This window comes from Camelus dromedarius, chromosome 17 (genome assembly GCF_036321535.1).
Source record: "Camelus dromedarius isolate mCamDro1 chromosome 17, mCamDro1.pat, whole genome shotgun sequence".
In the NCBI taxonomy this organism is placed as follows: Eukaryota; Metazoa; Chordata; class Mammalia; order Artiodactyla; family Camelidae; genus Camelus; species Camelus dromedarius.
The window spans coordinates 37965992-37991758 of NC_087452.1; the positions used below are offsets into that span (position 1 = coordinate 37965992).

Here is a 25767-nt window from a genome sequence, read left to right on the forward strand (position 1 = left end):
GTGGGGAGAAAGGACCTCCCACAGCTGGCAGAATTTGGCTCAGCATCTCTGAATCCCAAGGATGAGAGAGTGAACAGCTGTGATTTCCCAAACACCAGAACTGCAGGTACAGCCTTCCTCACCCAGGCTCTGGCCTTGTGGAGAACTGGGCAATTTATAAAGTCCTCAGGGAAGGTTTTGGTAAGAGATTTAGGCCAGTTACAAATTAGGCAAAAACTCTAAAAATTCCATGATCTATATAATACATATCCAAGTTTCCCTGGAGACCTTCTGTATTGCTTTTTGCTGCAACCAAGAATGACAGATTTTCCAGAGGGAACTTTAATTAAAAAAGACACATGCATCCCAGTGTTCACAGCAGCACTATTTACAATAGCCAAGACATGGAAACAACCTAAATGTCCATCAACAGATGACTGGATAAAGAAGTTGTGGTATATTTACACAATGGAATACTACACAGCCATAAAAAAGAATAAAATAATGCCATTTGCAGCAACATGGGTGGATCTGGAGATTGTCATTCTAAGTGAAGTAAGACAGAAAGAGGAAGAAAAATACCATATGATATCACCCATATGTGGAATCTAAAAAAATACAAACTTATTTACAAAACAGAAATGGAGTCACAAACATAGAAAACAAACTTATGGTTACCAGAGGGAGAAGGGGTTGGGAAGGGATAAGTTGGGAGCTCGAGATTTTCAGATACTAACTAATATATATATATAATAGATAAACAACAAGTTTCTACTGTATAGCACAGGGAATCATATTCAGTATCTTGCAGTAACTTACGGTTAAAAAGAATATGAAAACAAATATATGTATGTACATGTATGACTAAACTCTTATGCTGTACACCAGAAATTGATGCAACATTGAAAAATGATTATACTTCAATTAGAAAAATGAAGAAAATTTTTAAAAAGTATTATGGATTTTCTTTATGAAACCCCCACCTATGTAAGAGGCATAGATAAAATTGAAAATAAACCTCTTGACCATCATTTATTACCTTTTTCTCTGTGTAAAATATTTAGATGAATTTTCTCATAAATAACTCGAAACTTCTTGACACTTCTCATAACTTCTCACCACAAGAAGGGCCAGCCCCGCCCACCCACACACCAACACCAATGCCCAGGGTGACCTCTGCCACTTCCACGTGTGCTAGGCAGACACGTACAGCCATTGGCTCATTCTTTCATCCATTCACTCACTGCACACTTAGCAAGTTCTTACTCTGGGCTGAGTATTTTCCAGATGTTGGAAGAAACCACTATGAACAAGACCAAGACCTACTCCACTACTCCATGGGGAGGGAGAAAAAATAAACAAAGAACTTCAAAGAGTGACGAGGACTATAAACAGGGGCAGGAGGAAATGTGGAGGGAGGTGGGAGGGAGATCTCTGACCTTGAAGTACATCCATTCAAGGTGACTTTACCATCTTTGGCTCCTTGAAGCAACAAGGATTTATCGAGCACATACTCTCTGCTGGGCATTTGGCCCTGGGGATACAGGATGAATCCAAAAGATCAGAACACCTGCCCTCATGGAGCTTACATTCTGGTAGGGGAGACAGAGAAATGAGTAAAAGGGAAACTTGGTCAGATGAGGTAAGTCTGGTGAAGGAAGATGGCAGATGGCACAGGATGGGAGGTGCTGGATGTGGTCAGAGATCTCACCAGGTTACAAACGAACAGTGTCCATCAATGGAGGAATGGATAAAGAAAACATGATGTACACATACAACTGAATATTATTCAGCCTTAAAAGAAGGAAATCATCTCATTTGTAACAAAATGATGAACATCATAACGAACATTATGCTAAGTCAAATAAGCCAGATAGAGAACAGCAAATACCACATTGTACACTTATCTGTGGAATCTGAGGGGGAGAAAAGGTGAACTCTAGGACCAGAGAGTAGAAAAGTGGTTGCCAGGGGCTGGGGATGGAGGAAATGGAGAGGATTTGGTAAATGTAAAAGGGTAGACACTTCCAGCTATAAGATGAATGAAGACTGAGGATCTGATGTAAAACATGCTGACTCTAGTTAATACCACCGTATACCATTATTGAAACTTGCTGAGAGTAGAACATAGCTGTTCTCCTACACACAAAAATGGTAAATACGTGAGGTGATGGATGTGTTAACTCACTCCCTAGGGGAATCCTTTCACAATGCATATGTATATCAAACCCTCATGCTGTACATTTTAAATATCTGATGATTTTATTTGTCAATTATATCTCAGTAAGGTGGGGGTGGGAAGAACAGACAAAGGGTTGGGAGCCACAGTTGAGGAGGAAGAGCCTTCCAGGCAGAGTACAAAGATGCTCTAGGTAGAGTCCCAGAGAGTTTTGAGATAAGACCTAAGAAATAAGGAATCAGCCGCTCAGAGAGCCAGGGCAGAGGGCACTGGGCAGAAGGAACAGCAAGAGGAAAGGCAGGTGTGTTCCAGCAACAGAGAGGTCGGACCAGAAAAGCAGAAGTTGGTAACTCTTGGTGGGATCCTCCTCTATTGCAAATACAGCCACCAAGCCAAACATTTCACATCTTGGGGACTTAGTAGATGCCATTCCCTTGGTAGAAATGCCCTTCCCACCTTCTTCCGAGAAAATAAAAGCAACCACTCACTTGACAAAGCCCTTTCCTAATATGCTCTGCCCTCTCCTCTCTGACAGAATGACTTTCTCCCTCTTCCGTGTCATCATTGGCTGAGCTCCAGTCACATTAAATAGCAATTAGTCTAGTAGGAAAGACAGTATTTTAACATCCTTATCCACCATTCTGTGCCTGGAGCTTAGTAGATGTTTCGTACATAAGATGGATGTTTATTGACTGACTGACTAACTGACTGGTGGATGGCAGGCTACTTCCATCTGACTGCAGACAGCCAAAGAGGAATCATTGCTGGTTCTAGCCTCACGCTCTGCTCTGAGACTCTATTCCCCTGAGGCTGGACTGGGAAGAAAGCAGCCAAGACACTGGCATATCCTCCCTTGGAGTGGCCTGCACACAGGGAGAGGCTGGAGGAAAGGCAGCAGGTCAGCCCCACCCCTACCTCAGTCCTGATCTTGTCCAAGGGCCTTCTGCCTTTGCTGGTTCTACCGTCCCTTAAACCTCCAGCATCTCTTCCTTCCCTGCCTCTGACTGACAACCAGCTTCCTACGGCATGGAAAAGGCAGAAGCCACTGGGAAGAATCCCACAGCCTCCCTGCAAACACAGCATCCTCTGAGCTCTGCCTCAGTTCCCCGCTCCCTCCCAGTCCTGGAGAGGGACCTTCTGTCCGAGACCCCATTCTCTATCTCAGGACTCAGCAACCCACTAACTCTCCCCTGCAACATTTCACCATCACACAAACGTGGTCTCATTGTAACCAGACACAGTAGTGGGTCCCCAGAGAAAGATGATCAGGCCAGGCTTTCTTAACATAAGAAGCCACTTTTGGCCCAAGCCCTTGTGTGATCTGAGTCTGACCGCACCGCTTGCCCTAGAACAGGTCTCAGTAATGAATGATCTTAAGGGAACAAAAAAATGCAGAAACATACGACGGTTATCAGGCAAGAGAAGTGAAAACTTTTGCTTCTGTTTAAGGGTAAATATCAGCCTGAAGCACTCAACCACCAGAACAACTGGACCTAAGGAATGAGGATGTGGACCTTTTCTGATCGTTGTGACTTCATTCAGCTAAGGCTTGGACTCTATCCACCACCCAAGCCCTTCATAACCATGCATGTACTCTTACCTTAAAAATTCCCCAGTTTTACTGCTGGGGAGACACCACTTTGGGAAAGATCCCCAGTGTTCTCTTTATTTGCTGCAAGGAACAAATGCCTCCTTCTCCTGTGCTTTGGCTTGATTGTACAAGAGGCAAACCCTGTTTGGGGGGAACATTATTCCTTCTGTCTTCAGAAAAAACAAAAGCCACCCTCTCTTAGCTCCACTTCTCGACCAGGTGCCATCCCTTTTCTCCTTCCCTTTGCATCCCAGTCCTTGAAAAGCTGCCTGTAATTCCTCTCTCCCGTAGGCCTCCTGCCTGCCTGCTGTGAGCTCACGCCAATCAGCCTATCACCCCACACTTCAGGGGGCACCAGGGTTCTGCACCCTTGCTGGTGCCAGGAAAACTCTCCTGCCCCATGCATGCTCTTCCCTTGGCTTCCCACCCGGCTGTTCCTGACTCCAAAGCCTGTGCTCTTTCCACTACATTATGCTCATTCCCTCTGAGACAGGAGGGAAGGGGGTAGGGCACAGCCATTAACAGAATGACACAGCAATCAGTACCAAGATGGCCAAGGATTCGACTCCCAATAGACCTGGAGGCCCAAGATGGCGGGAGATTTGACTCCCAGTAGACTTTATTTATTATATGCTCATTGTAATATATTAGCATGGTGAATGACACACCCATAGGCACCAGGACAGTTCTGAGGCTAACTTTGAAATGTCAAACAGTGAGTGGTGGCCCCATTCCTGGGAATCCCTGCCCCTTCCCCAAAGCAGTTGGAATAATCCTTCTATTCATTAGCATATGAAATTACCAAGCCCATAAAAACTAACAACCCCACACCTTGTGGTCACTCTCTCTTGCCTTCCGAGATGGCCCGCACTCTGTCTATGGAGTGTGTGTCTACTTTTACTTTAACCACCACCCTTGCCCCGCCCCACACCTCATGGCCTCTTTGGCCTTCTGAGATGGCTTACACTCGGTCTATGGAGTGTGCGTCTTTCTGAACAAATCTACTTTTACTCAACTATTGCTTACAATTGAATTCTTTCCTGCGGGAAGCCAAGGACCCTCACTTGATGGGGCACGTCCCAGGGGCTCAACTGAGACCTGGGACATGGCCCTCCTCTCTGCCCCACGTTTTTTATCCTGTATCACCTCCAAGAAATAAAGCTCATCTGATGTTACCTTGATATTGCAAAAGGAGGCATCGGCTCGGGGTAAGGGGTGCCACACAGGTCATCTGTTATTGTGCTGTATCTGAGTCCACAGACTCAACCCTAGTGGCATTTGGGATGGTGGCTATGAAGTGACTTGGAGTCGCTAAATGGCCATGCACATGGGATCATGCTGGAGCCGGCTCCTCACTGGCCCGTGAGACCCACTTATTAAATGTTCAGGAATTTTGTGAGCTAGTTGTACAACCATCACAAACACAACCATCATAAAATTAAATCATATAAATTTACAATGAAAAGATATTAAAAACAAAGGTAATACTCAAACTCATCACTTTCCAATTGTTTCCCTACATTTTTCTGTTCTCTGTGCTTCGAGGTAATTTGTCTATCGTACCTGTATGGAGGAAATACTATACAACAGTGAGCCACTGCCTGCCTCCTGCCAACTCCGCCTTCAGTAATGTCACCTTGATATCAGCCATGGGGGGGATGTTTACAACATGGAAATCAGCAAAGGCTACAAACCAGAGCTTTTAACCACTTACCAGCATAGCACTGCACGCAAGGGCAAAGATGATACTACTGGGGTTGTTACTGGGGCAACTGCCCGTTGGACTGGGTTAGAGAAGGCGCCCACTGCTTTCTCTGTCTCGTCCATCCTTCTTTTATCCGGCATTCTGAACTCTCTTGTCAAAAAGACATGCAGAAGAGAGTCCCCTGACTGTATTTTTATTATTAACACTCAGTTTTAGGTTCAATTGCAGTCCTATTAGGTTTTGCCTCACCTAGTTTGATGCTCTGTTATTAGGGACATACACATCAGGGATTGTTATGTCTTCCTGGATAACTGACCCCTTTAGTATCACTCTCTCTTGATTTGTGTTAGCATGGTAAATTCTTCTCCATCCATTTACTCTTAAATATATGTGTCTTTAAAGTGGGTTTCTTATAGACAGCATATATTTGGGTCTTGTTTTTTGATCCACTCTGAAAATCTCTGTCTTTTATTACATTTAGATCATTGATGTTCAAAGTGATTTTTTAATATAGTTGGATTAATATCTGCCATATTCATTACTGTTTTCTTTTTGTTGCTCTGGTCTTCCTTTTTTTTCTGCCTTTTGTGGTTTTAACCCAGCATTTTATATAATTCCATTTTCTCTCCTTTCTTAGGTTGTCAGTTATACTTACCTTCTTACTCACAGTTGTTGTCCTAAAATTTGCAATGGACAAATACAGCTAATCCAAATCCACTTTCAAGTATTACCATACCACTTTATGCGTAGTGTGGATACCTTATAAAAACAATCATCCTCTCACCAAAGTGGGTATAGAGGGAACATCTCTCAACATAATAAAAAAACCATCTATGACAAACCCACAGCCAACATAATACTCAGTGGTGAAAAGCCAAAAGCCTTCTCGCTAAATTCAGGAATAAGACAAGGATGCCCACTCTCACCACTTCTATTCAACATAGTCTTGGAATCCAGTCCTAACCACAGTAATCAGACAAGAAAAAGAAATAATAGGCATACAAATTGGAAGGGAAGAGGTAAAACTGTCACTATTTGCAGATGACATGATACTATAGAGAGACAACCCTAAAGTCTCCACACAAAAACCATTAGAAATCATAAATGAATTCAGCAAGTAGCAGGATACAAGATTAACATACAGAAGTCTGTTGCATTTCTTTATGCTAATGTAGACAATTATCCCATTTCCTCCCTCCCATCTCTTGCTTCATTGCCATCACTCACTGCACTTACATATAAACATACTTAAGCATATATATGTACATAAGACAATTATATATCATCTTGTTGGTATTATTTTGAGCAAATTTATGTTAGATCAATTAAGAATAAGAAAAATAGAAGTTTTTCTTTTACCTTTATTCTTTCTTTGCTGTTCTTCCTTTCTTTCCATTGATCTGAGCTTCTGACCTACATTATTTTCTTTCTTAGAAAAAAACCTTCTTTTAGCATTTTCTTGCAAGGCAGATCTACTGGTAACATATTCCCTTAATTTCTGTTGGTCCAAGAAAGCCTTTATTTTTCCTTCTTTTTTGAAAGATTATTTCACAAGGTACAGAATTCTAGGTTGATGGCTTCTTTCTCTCAACACTTTAAATATTTCACTCCTCTCTCTTCTTGCTAGAGGTTCCTGAGAAGTTGGATGTAATTCTTACCTTTGTTCTTCCAAAGGTAAAGTCCTTTTTTTCCTTTGGCTTCTTTCAGGATTTTTTCTTTATCTTTGATTTTCTGTGCTTTGGAAATGATATGCTTAGGTACAGTTTGTGTATGTGTGTGGTGGGGGAGGCAGAGAATTTATCCTGCTTGTTATTCTCTAAGCTTCCTGCATCTGTGGTTTGATGTCTGTGATTTTGGAAAGTTTCCAGCCATCATTTCTTCAAATACTTTTTCTGTTCTTTTTTCTTCTCCCCCTGGTATTCCTCTTACACATGTTACACTTTCATGGTTGTCCCACAGTCCTTGGACACTCTCAATTTCTGTTCTTTTCACTGTTAGGTTTTCAAGGAGTCTATTGATAAATATATATAATATATATATATTTATGTTTATGTTTTACATATATATATATATCTTTCCTCAATTTCAGGGATTCTTTCCTCAGCCATGTCCAGTCTACTAATAAGTCCATCAAAGGCATTCTTCATCTCTGTTAGTGTTTTTCAGGTCTAGCATTTCTTTTACAGCTCTTTCTTAGGATTGCCCTCTCTTTGCATCCATTGTCCCTCAGCTCTTGCATGCTACTTTATCCATTAGAGCCCTCAACATATTCATCCTAGTTGCTTTAAATTCCAAGCCTGATCATTTTAACATCCCTGCCATGTCTAGTTCTGATGCTTGTTCTTCCTCTTCAAATTGTGTTGTCTTTTGGTGTGCCTCGTACTTTTCATAACCAGTCATGATGCCCTGGGTAAAAAGAATGGCTATGACTAGGGCTTTAGCAATGTGGTGGTGAGGTGTGGGGGAGGGGACATGTCCTATGTCCTGTGATTACGTCTCTGCTTTTTAGTGAGCCTGTGCGCCTGGTCTGTGAACCTCACAAGAGTCTGTTTTTTCTTTTCCACCCAGGTGGAACAGGATGGCCTGAGTGGGCTGGAGTTGGCTGTTTCTCTTCCTCCCTCAGGTCACTTAGGCTCTGGTAATACCCCAGCAGTTTAGGCTCTGGTTAATTAGTTTCTCCTGAAGGCAAACCTTGTTAAGAAGGCCCTAGTGCTCCAGCATGTTGCAAAGTGGTTCTTTTCTACCCTCCCGCCAGAAGCCTGAGTAGATTTTTCTCAGAAATTGGTAGAGCACCTGGAGGTAAAATCTTATCATGCTGTGGGGACCTCCCATTGACTGGGGTCCCCTTGGTGTTTTTAACTCCGTGTTTCCCTCACTGAGCTCCAACAGTTCATCACAGCTGAGATTTTACTCCACAGGCACTGGCTCCTGCAGTGGTTTCCACTCAGGAGTCTCTGCTCAGATAAGCCATCACTCTCTGTATTCACCTACCTCTCTAATCTCGGGGCCTGTGGTGTGACTGTGTCCTCCCCTCTTTTATAGATCCAAGGGGTTGTTGATTTCAGCCTCTTCAGCTTTTTACTTATTGTTAAGACACAAAGGGCAACCTCTAAGCTCCTTACACATGGAGCTGAAACCCTAAAATCCCTGCATATTTAGAGAGAGAATTTCTGATAAGAAGTATTCAGGGGTTGACATAGAAGATGATTTGGGCTAGTACCCATGTCCCTATTGTTCCATGGTCCTCATAGCCTTCTGAGTCTTTACTCATGGCTGCCCGAGCCCCCCACCCCCACCCCACACCTGTTTTTACCACAAGCTACCAGGTGGATGAAAAGCCCTCTTTTTCCCCAGAAGGTAGAGGAAGGAGGAAGGTGTGACGAGTAGGGGACACATGGCTCCCCCTGCCCTTTGAGTGGGTAATGTCAGTTTCCCTCCTGGACTGTCAGTCAGGTGACAATGTGATGCCTGCCCAGTGCTGGATTCACTCTGTGGCCCGCAGGGAGCTGGGGGCAGGCAGGTCAGGAAGATGAGACAAACAGCCAGGCAGAGGCCTGAGCATGACTCAGCCAGAGCAGGAAGATGCTAGTTGCCAAGGAACCCACAGTGAAAGAGCTCCGCTTCTCCCTTACCAAGACACCCATGTGCAAGGATTCCTTCACATCACCCATACTTGGCCCAAACGTCCAGGCCGTTATGCCCCTGGCTGGCTCAGGCACCAAATGTGCTGGGTAATGATCTGGGGCAAGAGACATGGGAAGGGGCTCACAGCCAGGGGCCACTGACCAGGGAGATCTGGACAGCTCAGCTCTGCATCTGCCACACAAACCAGTGACGCTCTGATGCCACGTGTGGGGCTGAAGCTCTTGTTTGCCTTTGGAAACTGACAAGGGTTTGAATAGTCCCTTCCCCACTTCCAGCCGAGCGCCAGTAAACATGAGCAAACACACTGTTGGTACTATTTTTAGCAAGTGTATCTGATTAAGCAAATAAAACCTTTACTTATTCTTTCTTTGATGCCCTTCCTTACTTTATGTAGCTCTGAGTTTTGACCTACAATATTTTCCTTCTTAGAGAAACAGCGTCTTTTATCATTAAGATACCCTCAATTCTTGTTTGTCTGAGAAAGTCTTATTTCTCCTTCCCTTTTGAAAAATGGTTTCACAGGGTACAGCATTCTAGATTGGTGGTTTCTTTCTCTTAAAGCTTTAAATATTTCCCTCCTCATTCTTCCTGCTTTCATGGTTTCTGAGAAATTGGATGTGAGTCTTATCTCTGTGCTTCCATAGGTAAAGTGCTCCATCCCTGACCCTACGCCTCTGAGTCTTTTTTCATAAAATGAAGTGTGAAGACCCCCTAAGCACAGGGCATCGGAGGCCCTGGGCAGCCGTGTGCACCTGTCCCCTCCCTCTTGACCTCACCTGCCAGGACGTGACGTGGCCAAGACCCCCATCTCCTTAGTTCTCTGCAATACCTTCACCCTCAATTCTCCTGCTTCCCCTGGGTCCACCAGGGCTGTTGGCTGAGGGCCCTCTTTTCAGGGCATTGTCCTGCTCCCCAAATCCCAGGATCAAGGTCTTTAAGAGAACAATTGATCAAGTCCCCTCTGTCTGCTACTCCAGCTCCCCCACTTAACCTCAGTGGTGGCCTGAACTTCCAGGTGCCTTAGCTTCCTATCGCTGCTGTGCAAAAGACCACCAAGCTAGGGGCTGGAAACGAAACACAAATTCACTCCTCTAGTTTTGGGGCTCAGAAGTCCAAAATGGATCCTGCTGGACCAAGAACTAGCTATCCACAAGGCTATGCTCCTTCCCGGAGGCTCATGGGGAGAATTCATTTCCTTGCCTTTTCCAGCTTCTAGAAGGTGGCCACTCTGCTGGCTGGTGGCCCTGTCCTCTACCCTCAAAGCCAGCAATAGCTAGTTGAGTCCTCCTCACATCACTGGGATGCTGCCTCTCCTGCCTCCCTCTTCCACATTTGAAGACCTCAGCCATTACGCAGGGCCCACTTGGTTAATGCAGGAGACTCTTCTTATTTTAAGGTCAGCTGATTAGCAACTTAATTCCATCTGCCACTCCATTCCCCCGGCCGTGTAACGACGCATTCACAGTTGGAGGGATTAAGACTTGGCCATCTTTGGGATAGACCTTATTCTTGATTGCACAGGCCACGGTCAGAATGCCCTCCCCAGGGTCTTCTCTGTACCATGCAAAAAACAAGTCAGTCAGTCATCCCCTGTTTACACACCTCCAATGAGAAAAAATCTTTCCCCAGATTCTTCAGGCCTGGTCTATCCAGTCCCCGCCTCCTCCTTTGACCTCATCTCAGGCCACTTTTTCCTCCTCCCCCTTCTCAGGACCTCCAGACTGCAGATAGTTCGTCATCCCCGCCTGGCCTCATCCTGATGTCTAGCCTCCGCAGAGGCTGCTCCCTCTGCATCTGTTGAATAGTCCTCAGCCTCCAGGTCTTGGCCTAAGTGACGCTTCCTCATATAAAAATCTCCCTGATGAGGCCATTGGCCTCTCTTCCCTTGTGTTTGTTATAATTTGTTCAACAACTAATCACAAGTGAAAACTGTCCCCAGGGACAGTGTGGGAGGCAGAATGATGCCCCCACCCTCACCCCAAGATGTCCACATCCAAATTCCAGAACCTGTGCACATCTTACCCAAGTGGCAAATGGGCTTGGCAGTTGTGATCAAGTTAAGGTTCTTGAGATGGGGACAGTAGCCTGGGTCATCCTGGTGGGTCCAATGTCATCACAAGGCTTCTCATAAAAGGGAGGCAGAAAAGTCAGAGATCTGAAAAAAGACATGCAAGGACAGATCAAGGTTGGAGTTATGGGATACCCTTTGAAGATGGAGGATGGGGCCACAAACCAAGGAACTTAGGGGCCCTCCGGAAGCTGGAAAAGGCTAATAACAGATTCTCCCCTGAGGCCTTCAGAAAGCACCAGCTCTGATGACATCTTGATTTTAGACTTCTCATCTTCAGAACTAGAAGACAGTATGCTTGTGTTGTTTTTTTTAAAGCCTTTTTTTATTGAGTTATAGTCATTTTACAATGTTGTGTCAAATTCCAGTGTAGAGCACAATTTTTCAATTATACATGAACATACATATATCCATTGTCACATTTTTTTCACTGTGAGCTACCACAAGATCTTGTATATAATTCCCTGTGTTATACAGTATAATCTTGTTTATCTATTCTACATTTTGAAATCCCAGTCTGTCCCTTCCCACCCCCTGCCCCCTTGGCAACCACAAGTTTGTATTCTATGTCTATGAGTCTGTTTCTGTTTTGTATTTATGTTTTGTTTGTTTGGTTTTTTTTTTTTTTAGATTCCACATATGAGTGATCTCATATGGTATTTTTCTTTCTCTTTCTGGCTTACTTCACTTAGAATGACATCTCCAGGGACATCCATGTTGCTGCAAATGGTGTTATGTTGTCAGTTTTTATGGCTGAATAGTATTCCATTGTATAAAAATACCACATCTTCTTTATCCAGTCATCTGTTGATGGACATTTAGGCTGTTTCCATGTCTTGGCTATTGCTTGTGTTGTTTTAAGTCATGAGTCTGTAGTAATTTATTACAGCAGGAATAGGCAGCTCATCAAGATAGAAGTTGAGTCTGTGTCTGCTCGACACGGTATCCCCCACACCCAGGACATGAGCCTTCCATGTGGTAGAGGCTCAGTAAATCTTTGATGAGTGAATGAAGGAACCTGGCAGGTGCTGGTAAGTGAAACACCCAGCAGACAGATGGTAACAGCCCCCAGGTCCTCACTGCCCTCTGTACATACACTTCTGGATGATTGCAGTTCCCAAAGGATAAAATATAGGAAACTCTTCTCAGAATTAGCATATACAGGACAAAAAAGGAAGGCTCAAAAAACAGGTTACAGGGTGGAGAGGGACCCAGAAATGCTACTGTCAATGAAAATAATCACTAAACAATCAAGAATAAGAATAGAAGAGAGTTTTATTTGAGCCAGACTGAGGGCTAGCCCGGAAGCCAACTTCCCAGATTACTCTGAGAAACTGGTCCAGAGAAGCAAGGTTTTCAGCACAGTTTTGTATCTTGTCAGAACAAAGAACATGAAGCAAGTCAGGGACACATTTCTTCAAGGTTTCAAAACAAAAACAAAAACAAAAACAAACCCAGACCAGCTGTACATGTCCAGCATGGCCCAGGCTTAGGAAGGGAGTCATCATCAGAGAAGCACAAGTGTCCTGGAAGAGGGGCATTTAATCTTTATTTTTAACATGGACATTCTTTACTTCTGGTCAACGTGCCCTCTTCTTTAATAATTAAAGCAGATGTACAATGTATGTTGGATAGACCACAAACAGGCTGTTTTAGTTAGCAGAAAATTCAAGTTAACTCATGTATAAACCAGAATGACTTCATTCTACCTCAAATGGAACATTTCTTTTATCACTACCTATCCTCCTACTCTTGAGCCTGAAGGGTCCACAACTCGCAGTCCAGATGCCTTGGGTATCAAGGAAGAGGTTGTCTTGCGTGAAGACTTCCAGATCACACAGCCTGTGGGTGGGGCTGAGCAGGGAGAGCTTCCAGAGCCTCTGACTGGGTGGGGTGTCTTTTAAGGGACACGGTCACAGGGACATAGCAGGGAGGCGCCAGGCTAGGCAGAGGCAGCCTGGACAGGATGGTGGCGGGGGGCAACCCTGCACCCCTTGCTGTACTGGATGCACAGTTAAATGAAGTTCACGGCCAGAATTCTGACAGCTGCTTCCCTCATAGGCTAGGAAAGCAGCAAGCCAACAGGTGTGAGTGTGGCAAGTGGGGGGTGCGGTGGTGGTGGCGAGAATAAACTGGAGGGGGCAGGGTTTAAAGATGGAATTCAACTGTGTCCACAATGCTCATTTCCTTAAAAATAAAAGAATCTGAATATGGCAAAATGTTAACATGCTGAATTTAGGAGTGGGTTATATTATTCTGTCACTCTTTCTGTGCTTAAAATCTTTTTTTTAAAAAAACAGAAAAATGGAGAAAGTACTGCTCTCTGATGTGATTTCACAAAGGAATCACATTAATTCTCCGTCATACACACACTGGTTTCGACGTAGGCTAATTGTCCATCTCTCTCACGCTTTCCTCCCATCACTAAAATAATTTTCTCTGTATGTACAATTTATATAATCACCATCAGCAGTCTTAGGGCTTCTTAAAAATTCAATGAGGTTTCTTATCAATTTAATTATTTCCACACATTGTTTGAGTTAATTAACTTTCACTGAGTTGATTTACTCTCATAGTTGAAAAACGGTTTTTAAACTCAAAAAAGATTTGTAGAAGTCAACATAAAGTTGCTTGCTTATTCTTGAAATTCTAGTTTCAAGACTACTTATCTGTATTTTCCGATCTCCCCACCAGCTACCACTCAGACATAAACTCTTCTAGTATTTTGTATGTTTCCTTTCGATTGCTTTTTTTTTTAATTTTTAAGTTTTTAAGTTTTTGCATTCTTTTTATTGAAGTATAGTCAGTTTACAATGTTCTGTCAATTTCTGGTGTACAGCATCATGTTTCAGTCATATATATACATACATATATTCCTTTTCATATTTTTTTCATAATAGGTTACTACAAGATATTGAATATAGTTCCCTGTGTTACACATGATAAATTTGTTTATCTTTTTTTTATATAATAGTTTGTGTTTGCAAATTTTGAACTCCCAACTTTTGATTGTACTTTTTCTTACAGTGCAGGTGAAAATATGTGGTTTTACACACATTTGTCTTCCTTGTTCCCCTTCAGACTGCACCGTCAGCATTTTATATCATTAAGAACTCTTTCTAACTTTAGTGACTCCTTCACATTCATTTGAGTAGATACAATGAGTTGTTTACACATCCGCTACTTGCCAGTATTTCTGGCGTTTCCTTATTGCTATAGTGTGAGGTAAATATGTTTGTGTGTGAACCTTTCACCCCAACTGTTTTTCTCAGGGGACTTTCCTAGAATTGGAGTTACCAGGCGAAAGGACACAAGCGTTTAAGGTTCTTGACATCATACCCCAAACGGCATTCCAGAAAGGATGTAACAGTGTGACGCGGCCACCAGAGAGTGTCTTTGCTCCAGTTAGCTGGGTGAGAATTTAGGAAATGTATCTCAGGGGTTTCACTTACTATTTTTTTTTTCATCATTAGTGAACTTGGACATTTTTACCCAACTGTTTTTTTTTTAATTGAAGTACAGTTGATTTACAATGTTGTGTTAGTTTCAGGTGTACAGCAAAGTGAGTCAGTTATGCATACATATGTATGTATAGGTATTTTTAGATTATTTTCGATTATAAGTTATTACAAGACAATGAATATAGTTCCCTGTGCTAAACTGTAGGTCCTTGTTTTCCCAATTGTTTTGAGCATTTTTATGCCTACTTTGGCCTATCCAGTCTTTGCCCACATTCTCCCTGGAGTCTACGTGTTCTCCAATATGACAGGTGTTAGCCCTTTTTCTACTAAGGACAGTAGCCCTTTGTCTCTTCTACCTTTGAAGACCATTTGCCCCAGTTGACCATTTGCTTCTGCCCCAGGTAAGCAGATCTTGGCTCTGATTCTTTGGATTTGCCTGTCTCTCCAGGTTTTGAAGTGGCTGTTTGCCCTGTGACCTCAGTTCTCAGCTGGGTCCAAGAAAAGTCACTGACTTTCAGTTTTTTTAAGCTTTCTCTTAAAGATGGGAGCAATGACTTCTGAGTTCTTTATATGTCAGAGCTGAAACCAGAAGAGATTTATTTTTTCAGGAGCTTTTAAATTCTGCACTCAATTTCTCTAATGGTTAGAGGACTATTCAACCAGTAAAGAAGCTGAATTTGTAATTAAAAAGCTGCCCCTAAAAGATCTCCTGGCCTTTGGGTTTCACTGGTGGAGGCTACCAAACATTGAATATTCTTATAACTTTGATTTGTTTAAAAAATTGCTCTTCCTGGATGATTGCCTACCTCTAATCCTCTTTCCATTACCACACTTTTTCATTTTCACCTAAAATGCATTTCTGCTTTGTGTCTCTAGTTCTGTATTTCTGTCTCCAGTACTCACCACCAGAATATGTGTTGTGGTTATTCTAACTTTGCATACTTAGTCACCATAGTCACATCATTATTTTAGCATATTTTCTTAGTCTTCCATTTGAAGCTTTAATTCCTTTTCCTTTCTCTTTCTCTATATACTTTATGACTTTGCTGATGGAATTTTAAAACAAGTGCCGATAGAAACAAACGATCTCTTGTTCCAACTGCCTTTGAGAGTGACCTGACATGGCCCCTTTGGAATTTCACCAACATCAGTTAAAAAAAACAATGACAACAACCAGTAAGACAACTCTTAATCACTTTCCAGCTTTGCCAGATTTATTCCATTAAGGGGTTGGGTTTCCCTAACTTTCCATCCGTGGGTGTGGAGGGGCATCTGGTTGGTGTCATTCAAACATTGCACTGGGGGCTCTGGGAGGCAGGAACTGTGTCCCAACTGTGAGTTCCTGGACTCCCTCTTCTGGACTGTAGCAGTCGGGCAAAAAGGCCAGGAGCAATTTGGAGGAGTCACCTCTTGGGCCAGCAGAAATCTCCTAGGTCCCCGAGGCCGGGATTTCCAAACCAGACTGTATGTCCACAGTACCCAGGAACATTGTCAGAACCAGATTTTTGGCCTCCGTGCCAGGAGACTCTGATTCAGCAGTCTGGGCCTTAGAAATCTGAACAAAACCCCCAGGTCATTCTGCTACATTCCTGGTTTTGGAAAACTTCAACCCAGTGCATTCTGCTGCCTCCAGGAAGCAGCCCAGCAGTACAGGTCTCAGAACCTGCTTCTCTCTCTGGAGATCTTTTTTGGAGAACAATTTTTGGTTACCCTCTTCCTGGTGTTCATCAATTCATAAACTTTCCTGAGCTACTCATTTAACTCCTGAGTACACAGCCAGGTCCTGAGCAGGACACTCACAGGGACTTGAGTCAAAGCAAGAGATGAGAAGTTTGCTTGAGTTGAATGTCTGGGCGGGCAGCAGTGTGAATGCCCCTGTCACATCATGGATCCCCAGCTCCACGGAAGCCAAGAACAGGCTTTTAAAGCAGCAGGCCTGCATGTTTCCTTTAGCAGGAAATGTCCATGGCCTTGCCAAGCAGACCAGACCTTTGCAAAGCAGTAGTATTCTACATCTCCCACCACCAGGACCTCCCTCTTTCTCTCTGACATCTCCCTTTCTGGCTCCAAGTCTATTTCTCCAGACTTGCCTCCTTTGGCCTCCAACTCCTGAATGTGGCACCCTCATCCCATCATTCACTGGGCAAACTCCCCTGTCTGGAGCAGAACACCTACTGATGGCCTTTGCTAACAGCTTGTCAGACAAATGAGTTTCCCATCTTTCTTTTTTTTCTTCTTTTTTTCCTTCCTTCCTTCTTTCTTCCTTCCTTTCCTTCCTTCCTTTTTTTCTTTCTTTTCTTTTTTTTCCTTCCTTCCTTCTGCTTTGTAGAATTTTATTTTTCCCATCTTTTAAAATTGAAGTATAGTTGGTTTACAATGTTGTGTTAGTTTCTGGTGTACAGCAGAGTGATTCAGTTATACATAAATATACAGATTCTTTTTCATATTCTTCTTCATTACGGGTTACTACAAACCACTGAATATAGTTCCCTGTGATCTACAGTAGGACTCCTTCTTTCTTATCCAGTCCTGGTCATACTCACTCAAAGCAGCATCTGCTCCAATTACTCTTCTGCACTTTGACCTGCTGGGTCTGCTGGAGCAGCTGCTGCCAAGAGTGGCCAAAAGTGACCTTGGCTGTACTATACAACTGGGTGCCTGTGGTCTCAAGGAGCTGAGAATGGGGTTCTAAGAAAGTGAGAACTATGACTCGCCTTATCCAGGCTGAGATGTGTGTTTCTGCCTCATGAGGGCTTTCCTTCTGTACTGCTGAACCAGCCCCACCCCGACTCCTCGGTGGACCAGAGCTGGACAAGCCCCACAAAGCAAGGAGGCCAAATTCTATGAGACCAGGTCACTGGGTGGGTCTGCCTTCCTCACGCTCTGGGAAATAAGACATTGCCATGATCCTGAAAACTGCTGAGAACCTGATATTCTTGGGAGTGCATTACCGTTGGGCAAGTAAGTGGCCCTCCCACTGTCCTCTCCAAGGTCCTTTCTCAATCTGTTATTTCCACCCCACCAAGGAACAGGGGGCTGTCTAGGGCCCTGGCACTAAGCCATTCCCAGAGTAGGGCCATCTAGGTTGGATTTGTTTTCATCTTACCCTTGGGACTGTCATGTATGGTACAGTGTGTGCACTGCACAACCCATGGGATGCCATTTACACAGACTGAGGTGAGTGAGGCAATGCCCTGCTAACCCAGGGCTGTTCTCCAGAGGAGGAGACAGCTTTGAGCCACTAGTGGCCACCCTCCCAACAGTTGGGAGTGGTGGCACCAGCCCAGCAGAGAGGATTTGGGTGGAGTACCACAGCACCTAACCGTGGTCACGCCTGAGAGCTCACTGTGGAGTGATAGACCCCTGAATAGGTCAGAGAGGTTGTTCATCCAAAGCCCTTTCTACAGGCGAGAAAACTGTGGTGCAGACAGGGAAGGGTGACTTACCGAAGCCACTACGCTCATCTGTGGTAGAGCAGGACCAAGGGTCCAGACTGCCTCACTCTCAGACCTGGCTCACAGGATGGGCACTGGCCTGATTCTTACGCTAAGAACAAACAGTAACAGCGTTAATCAGTTCTCAGTAGTGTCACCGAAAGGCATTAGTTGCGGGGGTTAACATATCATGGTCATCACTTGTTTGCACGCAGTGCTTTAAAATTTATGGCACTACTGTTGTGGAAAAGTACCCCCAAATATGTTTTTCTCCTTGAGTAAAGGGCATGTGGAAGGAAGTCGTATATTTGCTCAAGTTTCTTCAAGAGAAACGTGGTCCATGTGTAAATGACTGTGGATGGCAGGTGTAAAAGTGACAACATTCCAGATGTAAAAGGCAAACACAAAGGTGCCCTGTGGAAAATTCTGTTCTGGGATGTTGAAGCTCTTTTTTTTTTTTTTTTTAAATCTCGCATGGCTCAAAAACCTGACCTTTTGATATGCAAAACTGCCCAATCAGTTTTATAATGCAAATTTAGAACAACCTATTAACGGTGCCAGACTGTTTTTCAAAACTGCCTTCACTTGCAGCAAATTGATACATTCATTCAACAAACTGTGATGATACGGCTGCACTTGAAACCACGTACTGACATTGATGGGCAAGACGTTTACTCTGTCAAGGACAGGGAGAACAGATGAGGCTTTCTGTAAACCGAGCACATCACCAAGTCTGCCAGCTCTGACAGACCTTATTATGAATGCATGTGGAAGCAGGTAGGCTGTAAGACAGTCCCAGCAATCTCTGCCTCCAGGTGTTGACACCTCGTGTGATCCTCTCCCCTTGAGTGTGGAAGGGACCCATGACTTCCACTCAACAGAATCCAGCAAAGTTGATGAGATGTCACTTCTGTGATTACATTATGTCAATATAATGGACGTCTCGCTGGAAGACTACTGCCTTCTCAGCCTACATGCTTTGATGAAGGAAATGACCACATTGGGGAGGTTCACGTGGTGAGGACCGCCAGTTAGTTACAGAGGTCCTAAATCAGGCTGTATGGAACTGAATCCCACCAACAACCACGTGAACCTTGAAAGCAGATCCTCAGGTAAGTTTTCAGGTGAGACTCCAGCCCCGGCTACCACCCAGATTGCAGCCTTGTGAGAGATCCTGAAGCAGGAGAGCCAGTTATGCCATGACTTGATACAACTGTGAGATAGTAAATGTGTGTTGTTTTAAGATGTGGTGAGTTTTTACGCAGTAATAGATGTGCAAGACATTTGCCGGGGAAAATACCTATAAAAAGGAGAGAGCTGGAGTAGGAAGTGTGAGCTGACACGTGTAAAAGAAAGCAGGAGGAGGAAAGTTTGGGCAAGGAGGATCAAGACAGCAGTGCAGTTCCAGGACACTTTCCGCCTGGTCAAAAAAAAGGGAGTACTTGAACCAATTTGTCCCTTTAGAGGAGTCCTGTATCAGGCAGCAATGGCCTGGCTCTGGTACCCCCGCTGTGCTTAGTCATCAGCTGGGAGCTGTCTAGGATAAGTGTGGCCTTGCGGGGAATGCAGAAATGGATCTACAGGGGCAGCTTCTGGGGTCTGTCAATTTTTCTCCACAGCAAAGATCTGAGCAGTGCTTTCCATGGTCACCTCACCCTTTACTGAATACTAAGGTCTTTTCTTCCTCATCTCAGCTTAAATTTCACTCCTCAAGGTTTCCCCAACAAACTGCCACAGTCTCCATCTCAGCACCTTCTTTATGCCTTCAGAGTATTTACTGAAAATTGTAATTATTTTGCTTACATACAAATAAATGCTTTTTAAGCTTCCCCTCCCCTCAACCCCATCCCAGCTTTAAGTTACATGAGGACAAGGAGTTTGTTCTGTTCACTTTTTGTTAGCTCACGGCCCTGTGCATAATAAATAAATAACACGTGGTTTGAATGGATAAACCTTCACAATTCATTAAGGTTTTTTCCTCCCCTAAGTAGTGGATAGCTGAATCTAAACCTCATCGTTTTATTCTTTTGATTTTTGTATTATTTGAGAGCCTGTCTTTTTAACTGAGATGGTAACGATTTCCTAGTGCTTCTGTAACAAATCACCACAAAGTCAGTGGCTTTAAATGATACAACTTTATTATCTTATGGTTCTGGAGGTCTAAAGTCCAAAATGGGTCTCACTGGGCTAAAATCAAGGTGTCAGCAGGGCTGTGTTCTTTTCTGGCTGCTGTAGGGGAGAAACGTTTCCTTCCCCTTCCAGATTCTAGAGCCTCCTCCCACCAACAAGTAGTCCCCTTCCACCTTCAAAGCCAGCAGTGGCTGGCTGGTCTTTTTCTCACTGCACCTCTCTGACTCTTCTGCCTCCTCCTTCCACATTTAAAGGCTCTTCTGATTACATGAGGCCTATCCAAAGAGTCTAGGGTGATTTTCCTATTTTGAGGTCAGTTGATTAGTAATCTTAACTCCATTTGCCACCTTAATCTCCCTCTGCCATGTCCCATAACATATGCACAGGTTCCAAGGTTTAGGAGAAGGCAGGCTTGGGGTCTGCCTATCACAGGATCTAACCCATTCATATTTGTTGTTGTAATTGCTATGTTTTGACTAATTTATTTTGTAGTCTATTTTGTTTTATATCTATGATTTTTTATATTTACTTTTTGCTTACCTTTTTCTTGCTGTCGATTCTTTTTCTTGTTCCTTTCTTTCCTCTTCTAGTGGCTTTGAACTTTGAAATCCTGTTTTTATCTAGTGCTTATCTATAGATATTTAAAACAAATTAGAAAATATTTTGTTCTAGTAAAGTGAACAATTAATCAGTATCTAGAACATCCTCTGTCCCTAACCTAATGACTCATTTATCAGGCTTTCACCTTTCTCTTACCCCCACCCATCTCTCTCATTTTGTCAACATCATCAGATTATAATATATCACTGCTAAATAATTTTTGGTTCTACTATTTATAGTATATTTAGAAGTCACTACTTTAAACTAACATTATAGTTCAGACAATTTTTTATAAGTTTTACTGGGAGGGTATTTTGGTGTTTTGTTTTGATTTATTTTATTTCCTCACCTCTTTTTAAAATTAATTTGTCTTTTTTTCCAAAAAGAGATAATAGGTGGTAAGCTTTCTGGGTCCAGGGAATCTTCATGGTGATGAAAACTTCTGTAGTTGCCTGGGACTCTGCATTCAGAAGAGCCCTACACTTGGTTTAATGTCCTGGTGTTGTCATCTTAAAATTCTTGATATTTTTAAACAAGGGGCCCCACATTTTCATTTTGCACTCAGTCCCACAAGTTATATACCCAGTCCAGTCTGGGTTTTTGCATGTTTAAGAATATTGTTATTTGTTCTTATACTTAATGATAGTAAACTGGGTACAGAATTCTAGGTTCAGAATCATTTTCCTTCCAAATTTTGTAGTTTCCATTTTGAAGATGAGCAGTCAGGTGCCAGTCTGATTGTAGAAACTTCCTGTGGAAGTCTCCCTCTGAAAACGTGTAGGATTTTCTCTTTATCCTTAGCCAAGGATCCTTGGCATCTTTAGAGGTTGAAATTTCACTAGGTGATGTCTATGTGTGACTTTTCCCCCATTATTGCTTCTCAAGAAAATTCACTTTAAAAAATGAACTATTTTCTATTTCCTATTAAAAAAATTTTAAAGTCTTTCTGGAACGTTTATTACATGGAGGAGAAATCTGGGAAATCCAATATTCACACCTTTCATCAGCTTGTTTTTCCTGTTTTCCTGTCTCTTTCAAAGACTTCCTTGACTTTGCCTTCCAGATAACATCTCCAGGCAAGGCTTCTCCTGTCAGCCAACAGTAGTTCTAGAGAAAGGTCAGGATGAACCAGCTGGCAACCAATGCCAGTAGGAGTTTACCCACCGAAAGCCACATGGGCTGGGCACCAGTAGCATCCACCCTAACAAGTTATATCTGTGAAATAAGTGTACCTTTCCCCAGGGTTCTTATGGGGATTAAATAAAATAATGCTGTAAAGTTCACAGCACACTGTTAGTGTTCCATAAATGTAAGTTCTCATGAAAGATGAATAGTATTTGAACACTATAGTTTCTTAATACCAGCTTCTTATGCCTGCTGCAGCTTTCCTGATTCCCCAGGCCAGATGCAATCTCTCTCCTTTTGCAACAATGCAATATGTTTATCTTACAGTATAGTTAACAAAAGCACACAAAAGACTGATAAACAGAAACAGGTTCCCAAAGAGCTTATGACCCAGTAGGAGAGAGTGTGCACCTTACTCATTTTCTTGACTAGTGTCATTCTGAAAATACCTAAGTACTTCTGCTTTAATCGTTCTGCTGTAATTATTCTGAAATCATTATGAAATCTACCTAATCATTCTAAAAATACCTAAGTACTTCTGCCTTGCTAAACTGCTGGCGGTTTTGCAAGATCTAGATCAAAACTTAGCTAGATAACCAAGTTACCTACCTTTGTCACATCTGTGATTTTCTGAAAGATCCTGCCCACCCTAAAATATGGCAGGCCAAACCTACACTACTATTTATACTGTTTGGCAACATTATACGCAATGAATTTCAATAAAAAAAAAAAACTCAAAAGGGAATGAGACTGTTTTGGTTCTAATGCCCTGGCTGACCACTCGTTAGCTGTGTCATCTCAGGCAAGTCACCTACCCTCTTTGAGCTTCATCTTCCTCCTCTGTAAAATGGAGGTGGTTTTTGGAGATACCTTTCAAAAGTACCTGGGTCCATGCCCCACCTTCCCCATATACACTTCCAGTTCGGTATGTTGTCCTTAGGATGAAATCCAAGATCTTATGAGGTACCCAGAACAGATAGTTAGGATGAGATAAGGTATTTGTAACACCTTTTGTAAAAGGGCTATGTGTTCCCCGTCTTCATCCACAGGACACCATCTTCCTCCAGTCATCTGAGATGACCATCTTTCCATTCCTCAAACACACTGAGTTCCCCGTTGTATATTCTCTGCCAAGCTCATCATGAATCGCTGCAGTTGAACAGTTTAACTCCTCATTATCAGAGAGGGGACCTACTGCTTTTCCACAAGTGTGGATCTCTTGGGAGCTCTGTCCAAGGCCATGATGGTTAGAGGCACCATGAAAACCTTAAAAACTTTTATTTTTAAATGAACCAACTTATTCTTTGCTGCTCCTTGCTGCACAGTCTCCCCCCCCCCCCCAAAAAAAAACTAGCTTAGGAACCAGGAAACCCTTGCTTTTACGTGGAATTCTAAGCCACACATCAGATTAAAAAGAGCAGTTTGGAAGTGCAGTGAGGATGCGAGCTGTTGGAATGCTGAGGGTTGGGTCTCTGCATCTTCAGACATCAAAAGTTTTCTGTGCAAGTCTTGGTGGGGCCCATTTTGAGCACTCAGGCCTTATTCCGCTTCCTTGGTTCTCAGCTGTGTCTCTGATAGTGGAGTTGCCAACCTGACTTAATGTGACACCTGACTTAATGGCTGGCTCCTGTCCCCACAGGCCAAAGATGAATGAATGATGAGATGGATGTCAGAGCTCCAATTCACAAGTCACACGACAGTGATCCTCAGAATCTCATATTATATTCGTACATAAACCCCTGTCAGAGCCAGCTTATTATTTTCAAATTCCTTCTTTATCATGATCCGGGAGTGGAGATATGGAGGAAATGTATCAGAAGCACTACTTTTTAGGGTTGTTATGGGTTAGTTTTAGGGAATTACGAATAGTTTCCATCAGCAGCACAGAAGTTTAAAAGCATTCATTCTTCAAGATTTTTGCTGACTTCTAGACCAAAAAGATTTCACTAATCTTACCGTATAGTGGGTGCTCTGGGGTTCTGAGTCATGTAAAATATTGGGGCACTTTACTATCTGAAATTGTTGGAACCTTCCCAATTTATGAGAATTTGGCATTTCTCAAGAATTTAAGCGTTTTTCTTTTGTTGGCTTAGTAAAAATGTACAGCACTACAGCTATGAGATGACAATGAACCAGCATGGCTCCAACCTAGGTATGAGAAATATAATTCAAGAGAGGGCAGAGGCCTCGGAAATAATGGGCCAACAAAATTTTGCAAACTCTGGAGCCACTGGTGGGCATGGTGAGCAAGACCTGTGAGGCCAGCTAAGCTAAAGACAGAAGGACTTAAAAGGAAGCTGCTTTAGGGAGATGAGGCAGAAACGGCCGTTTCCAGAAGGGGTATTGACCACAAACTATACTGGGTTTTTATCTTAGCAAGATTTGGGACCTCTTTCTCTAAAAGCAGGGCAAATACTACACCACTTTTCTCGCACTGGCTAATTCTTGTTCACATTTCTATGGTAAAGTGAACTCTCCACAGAATGCTACGTACAGAAATAAGATGCAAATTCGTCTTTCAGTGATGCAAACTCCTACCCAGCCAAATCTCAAGCTTGTACAAAAGGGACACTGGAAAACAGTGATCTCAAAGTCTGACCCAAGAGTTCTGCTTCCAGTCTAGCTGAGATCCTACTGGGGACCAACCCAGCCACCTATATCAGCTATAAACTGGACAACACCAAGAAATAACACCCTAAATGCACTAGAGAAAGAACAAAGGTAGAGTCAGGAACTAACCTGATACTTGGAGCAGAGAAGAGCATTTTCACAGCTCTTATAGCCTGAGGGAACGCCACAACTCTGGCCCAGAACTCTGGTAGACGACCAGCAGTCTTTCTGGCTTCAAGACCCAGAGGATAGAGTTCAAGGTAAGTACAACCGCTGCAAAATGACGGAGGGGAGCCCTGGGGAGTCAAGAGGGAGAGTCAAGAAGGGATCCTCAAAGTCTGGACATAACCTCTGCCCAAATTTCTGGCTGGCTGTATGGGCCAGACTATAGCTAAGGATAAAATAATTGAACTGAGATTTCACTTGCCACCAAGAGACAGTGTTTCTAAAGCTGTCAAAGCATTGGATTTGGGTTCAAACAAATTAATTACCTGATAAACCAAACAAAAACTCAACACTCCCACGTCACATGTATTGGAAGTAGACACCTAGGCCCCACGCACAGATGGGCAGCACAGAATCTCCTGGGGGTGTGGCTCAACTCTGCACTTTGTAACAAGCAGCTTCAAGGACTCACGCACACAGAGTTTGAGCCTTGCTGCTCTGCAAGTTGGCTTGGTCCAGACCTCATGTTCAGACATTTGCTGAACCAGGCTGCACTTAAAGGTGTGGTGTCTGCATTTGGCTGCCGAGGAAGATGTGTCAGCTGCCCACATTTGGTATGGGCCACATGAAGCTGAGAAGTCATTCCCAGGCACAGAAGGGATGCGTTCCTCCTTAATAATCATCACTGAAAACTTTTATGGTATGTTACAACACATACCCCATCACACATCACGGGACGGCTGTCCCTCAGGGGTCTCCTGCAGGTCAGCATGAGGAATCCCTCCTCTGCCATCTTTTACTCTCCATATCCCTGAACCCCCATGCCCAACCCACCCCATGGAAAGCAGCATTTTCAAGTCTTGAATAGGTGTGTATTGAAGATCTGTAGGGGTTTTCGCAAACCAGCAGAAATACAGCAAGCTGGCTGGCACTGGAAGGTGAAGTACCAGTCATTCCTGTCTGGCATCTTGGTCTCAACATTTAATTGTTTCCATTGCTGTAACTCCCAATTATAAACACATTCATAGGTAAAAACTAGGAAACAACTCACAATGGACACAGCAAACGTGGCAGG

At 43.3% G+C, this 25767-nt stretch overlaps 1 long non-coding RNA gene across 2 annotated transcripts; it reads right to left on the bottom strand.

The window, feature by feature from the left end:
* Positions 1–15820: 15820 nt before the first annotated feature.
* LOC135323357 (uncharacterized) lies at positions 15821–25492 on the bottom strand. 2 transcript variants are annotated; one of them, XR_010384889.1, is made up of 3 exons: positions 24657–25492; positions 20733–20823; positions 15821–18174 (listed from the first exon to the last, which is right to left on the bottom strand). It is a non-coding gene; the product is annotated as an uncharacterized LOC135323357 (long non-coding RNA). The 2 variants fall into 2 exon arrangements; XR_010384888.1 differs by having other exon boundaries at positions 15821–20823.
* Between the last annotated feature and the right edge of the window lie 275 nt (positions 25493–25767).